Consider the following 5,929-nt stretch of genomic DNA (forward strand, 5'->3'; position numbering starts at 1 on the left):
AGGGGGTGAGGATGGTGAGGTGGGTTGGCGGTTTGGGCCGCACATAAAACATAACAAACAACCCGCCGTGTTCGCCGAGCATATCGCCGTGTTACGATCGGTGCCGGCGCAACAACATCGGTTACAAATGTTTCGGACACCACCACCACCGTGCGTCGCGTTGGAGCCGCGTCTCCCCTCTCTGCTGTCCGGCGGGGGACGGGGAGACGGGAGAGGAAGTGGAAGTAGACTCGTCGACGACGTTATTGATTTCGATTTGATTGAAAGTTGTTGCAACCGGTGAGCGAAACTGAATCCCAAAACCGGACGTCTGGGAAACCTGAGAAGGCCTTTCCCTTGTCCGACTCCGAACAAGGGAAGGGCTCCGGGCTCCTAACGGGCTGGAGCTCGTCCTGGCCAATTCGGGCGCAGGATTCGTTTTAACTTCAAACCACCACCCACCCCCGGGGACCAATTGATGATGAAGACGAGAGGACAACGTCGACGACATGACGACATTGATCAATGCGCAAGGCAAACGGACCAACTCAAACACCGGGAGAGGACTCAAACCAGTGACCGGTCCTTGGGCGGCGCAAGAGATTTCGCACACCCGTGTCCTGGCCGACGACATCGTACACATGTTGCTCGAAGGTCTTCTCGCTGGGCCCAAGGTGACGGCTGGAGGCCAACTGGAAAGGTAGAAAAATAAAATGAAACAACGTAATAAAAATCTGTACCATTTCGAGTTTGTTTCGTCGTCGGCATCCCCAGGAAATGCTGTGTAATCAACTGTATCCAGAAGAGTACATTTATTTTTTGTGTTACTAATTTGTTTCATTGGTTTTATTATAAGTTGATAAATTATTTATTTTTGTAGACATTTATTTGTTATATTATTTTCACCGATCTTAAACTATTTGAGAAAACACAAAAATATAAATATATATTAGTCGTTTGTATTAGTGATCAGACCACATCCTGCAAAGATTTAAAGAATGAAACAGCGTGAGGCCAGTAAGGAAAAGTATCCTAATATCCGCTAGGACCTTCCGGACGCTTGGCTACTACCGACTGACTACCGACCGACCCAAAGCAAAGCGAGGAGGCGGAAAACACATAAAATAAATGTATAAAATTAATGGTTTCATTCTTCGGATTGACTGGACTTCGTCGAGCGCCCGGGTCCTGGCGCACAACAACCAGCAGCAGCCGGTAGTGTCGGTTTGTGCGGGAAGCTAAACGGGGTTCGGAATGTTCGAATTTATTATCGCACCTTTTCACAGTTTCCACAGCAGCCGGTTTCCGTACTCAGTTCCGTGGTCGGAGCTCGATGGACTTGTGCCACTATCGCCCGACGCCAACAGGACAGTGACGAATCTAACAGCTTCTCGTCTCGATTGGAGTCCAGTTTGCTCCAGTTTTATTCCAATAGGCGATGGCGTTGGCGATAAACTGAAACTGGAACTGAAAAAAGTGCGCATTGAAAGTCCTGGTGATGACAATGATCGAGCCGGCTATCCAAATGGTAATCGTAATTGTAGCGATGATCGGAGTATCCTTGAGGGAGCGATATGATGCTCGGTAATAAAACCAACGGCAAGCCGACAAACCAACTTCGATTCTTATACTAACTATTTATCCGAAATGTACATATTGATTGTGGTGCTTCTGGGTCACGTGGACCCCGTCCGAATGAGGAGTCCGGTCCGGTCAGCTCAAAATGTCTGAGTTTCACGCTTTCAGAATAAGTTTGGTTATTGACACCTACTCCGAGGTTCACGAGCACTAGTTGTGTGCAATTCTGCGTCCTAAAGAAATTAGTTTTACCTCGAGGAATTCATCGCCAATTTAACCATCCTTTCAAGCTGACAATCTGACAATGTGTCGCCGTGGATGTAGCCTGTTTTCTTTTATAAGTAAATGTTGGCTCACAGGCACGGCATGTAATCTTCGAAGTAAGTCCAAAACCGTTCGCCCAAACGCCCAACTGAAGATATTATTTTCCAATTAATGGTTCCGAGCGCCGCCAGGTGCACATGAAGTTCGGTGCGTCTCCTCCCCAAGGGGTCAGTTGGGCAAGTAGCTACCTGTTGGAATTTCATGGCCGGCCGGCCGACCAAAATGCAACCAAAACCAGGCTAATGGCCGATGGCCGAACATTAGCACACGGAAAGCCTCCGCCGATCACCGCCGAGTGTATGACAATCAATTATATTCGAATTAAGATCAACATCTTCGTCATCTTTTGCGAATGGTATCCGCGCCCGAGTCACTCGGTACCTCAGTATAACGTTGACCTTTTCGCAACATAAGCCGCCTTTCGGTAGTAACGGTAATAAAACGACATAGATATATGTTTCTGTCGGAGTTCGCATTAAAATCTTGTGTAGTAGTTGCACAGAAAAAGAAGAATAAATAAGCCTTAGTCTTGCCAAGGGTCATTGTATGTCGAGAATCAAATCTGGGAGACTTGTCGTAAGGAGCTGCCGTAAAGGTAAGCCACCGATCAGGGGGACTAAGGACTCGAGTTCGAGCCCACACCACACAACTCTCGGGGTCGATTGGGCTCTGGCCAGCTGGTTTTCCAACAATATCCCATCGCTCCAGTCAGTCACGCCAACCGCCAGGCTTTTGATTACCCAACTGAATCCCTTGTCAGAGCGGTGGGCACTTACCGGACTCAGGTCAGAGCTCGGGAAACTCGAGTGACATGAGAACTTTCAGCAGGTGTAGTTCTGGTGCATTTTGACGAACGATACGGAAGACAAGGAGAGCTGACTCGAAATCTAAACCGGGTGTTGCTGTTGCTCCTACGAAGACCTCCTGTCCGATCGGATCCGAAACCCGAAGCACAAGCTTAAAACTGTGCCGTTGCTCTATCCGTGCCATGTGTGTGTGTGTGTGTGTTTGTAGTTGGAGTACTTTGTCTTACGTTTCGTCATCGTCCGTCGAAAGGATGAAACCTGAACAACGTGCCAACACATCTCGGGTTGTGGGCTGCCCCGACGTGTACCGAACGTGGCGCAAAGGATTCAACAAAGTGTGAGAAGAATCAATCTGGGCGATCATCAACGGGTATCAACTACGGCACGTTAGCACGTTGCCCGCAGACCGTAGATCTGTTGTTCCGAGTTTTTTGTTACCCCTGTCCTTTGGTTTTGCAGCGGCTGGTGTGGTGCGGTATGTTTCGAAGGGTATCGGACCTCGACCTGTAACGCCCCAAAATGTTTTGGAGTGAACTTCTAAATCAAAATGATACGAATGATGTTTACGCTGAGTACATTTAGCATGCCAGCTGTTGGGTATGAACATACAAATTAACATGAGAATCAAATAAGTCGAGTTTGTTAAATTTCAGAGAATTTTCTTTTGGCATAAAATTTAAAGCAAAAATTACATCACGTGAGGTGTGTTAAAATGGATGAATCGTTAACATTTTGGAACCATCTAATAACGCGAACTTAACTGAACAGTGTTTTGAAAACATTGTGAAAATGATAAAAATGTTTTGCAAAGTCGAGACGCTTAAGACAAGAATTTAGGGCAGACTAGGTCATATTCGAGAATGTTCGATTACTCCATTACTGGTAGGTTATGTTTGTTGTTGGATTTTTTTGAATTGATCTTTTCATAAAAAAAATATTCTATTTACATTTGTTTGCTATAACCTTTGCTTCCACATTCAACCATTGCTATTAATTTCATTTTCCAACATCCCGGTTAAGATTAGATAATGTTTTTAATTCTTTGCACAACTGTGCTAATGCTTGTTGCATTGAGCTTGAAATTTCCAGTACAAATAAGTGAAGAGTGAACCGTGAACTAACGTGACTTTTTGAGAATTTCTGATCCATTGCACAATCCTTTCCAAACATTCCGGTCCATCCGGCGCATCGCTCGATAAAGGGATCGTCACAACCTGCCTGCCTGTGGGCCCGATTCGATCCCAGGAGGATTCCCGGATCTTTCGGGAAACTGTGTTGGTTTTTTATTTCCTTACTCGCGGCCACACCGTCGCTTTTCAAACGTCAAACGTTTGGCCTTCGCCGGTGCGACTTCTTCGTCCCCGCCGCCACGGGGAAACTTCTTCCTTTTCCGACATTTTCTTTCTATCTTGCTGGTCCGGTGTCTCGTTGTTTGGGTATTAATTTTATAACGAACCCGTTTTTTGTGCCGTCCAGCACAACACACAGGACTAGATGTTGGGCTGTGGTTTTATCGGACAATCCGGACGGACCCGATCATGGATCTCGCTCACAGATGTGCCCGGATGAGGATCGGCCGTGTGCGCAGTCCCCGGTTTGATCGCAGTCAGGGGTACACGTATGCTGTTTTAATTGGGCGTAGGAAGCAAGAAGGACCCCTGCACGAAAAGAATGCCTCAAAAGATGGAGCGAGTACAAAAAAGAAATCAAAGTGAGAGAAAACAAGAAACGGTTAAAGGATCATTTGGAACGGGAACGGGATATTCGGGGTCAGCCGGACTCCTGGCAAGGTCTCGCCCTGAAAGCCCGAGAAGAAACCAAAAAAAAAAAAAACAGACCAACAGCAGGAGCAATCAGAAGAAGGTGATGTAAGGCGAAAGGAACAACAAGCACACCTTGTGAGAAAATTGTTGCTAGTACGAGACGGGCCGACCGAGTCGATCGGGGGCTGAGGTACCCCTCCGTCGATGTCCTTCTCTGCAAGACTTCTACCACCACCACTAACATCCTGCGATCGCGCTTTGTAGAGCCGGTTCGCTTTTGTGAAGCGTATAATTTTATGATTTGTGTAATCTTCTTCGTAGCACGTATATATTTCTTCACGGTGTTGTACGGTGGCGTTGCGAGAAAAGCGAAACTTTCTTGCTCGAAACACCTGTGCCGGACGATCCGGACGGGTGCATTGTGGATCGTATCGGCCCTGCGTTGGGAACCAGCATCGATGAGAACACCACCGCACCCAGGAAAGCTGTGAGCAAAGCAATTAATTTGGTCGCCTCCTTTCGGAGAAAGGGAAGCACTAGGCGAACGAGTTCGGGTCTGTTGTTAGAAGAAGCGTAGGCGAAAGGAAGATCTTATTACTCGAACGTGGCCAGATTATGGCGAAATTTGGTCGGCAAACGAAAGGAAACAAATCACTATCTGAGCAAGCATACTATCAAAATCTTCGTTTAACCACGTTTTGTATAGTTTTTATTTTGTACTATGTGCATTTTTGGGTCGCTACAACGACTAATATTACATCTTATCAACCACAGAATATAGTTACCCTGGAGAATTCGAGAAAGGTATTCTTAAAGTACAGAGAAATTGTGGAATGTACAACAAACAGCTAGTCCCGGTTGATAGAGCGGTCGGTAATGCTCGTCGTGACAAAAATTAACAGTGTCTATGGTGCAGACCAAGACCGCTCGGCGGTTGTCACCGGATAAGAAGAAGAGCAAAAAGTATAATTAGGCAAAGAGTTTCGGTGAGTTATGGATGAGCTGAAAAATTTGGATAATTTAATTATCTGTATAACATTATACATTACATGATGATCTTGTATGATCAAATAGGAATATGATGAATTATTATAGAAAACCAATTGGTTTAATAGGATAGGGGGTAGTGTTTACTTGTCTTGCAAAACCGGACTGATTCAGCCTGATTTTAAACTACTGTATGTAAACTTATGAAACTGATATCATTGTACCAAGATGAAACGCTTTGTTATTTTTTTTCCGAAATGCTAAATATGCTTGCTAATGCTTTTTATTAAGGTCTTGAAGACTTTCCGGTATATAAGAAACAAACATCCACTGATTCAAAAAGAAGGTCCTTTGCTAAAATCAGTCCGCAGTGTACGAGGTTTGTTCAAAAAGTATCGCGACTTTTCAATTTCCGCGGGCTACGTATATCCGATTTCCGATGTTTTTGTGGCGTCGGATTGCTACACTTGTCAGTGATTTTTTGGTGAAAAG

This window comes from Anopheles cruzii, chromosome 3 (genome assembly GCF_943734635.1).
Source record: "Anopheles cruzii chromosome 3, idAnoCruzAS_RS32_06, whole genome shotgun sequence".
NCBI lineage: Eukaryota > Metazoa > Arthropoda > Insecta > Diptera > Culicidae > Anopheles > Anopheles cruzii.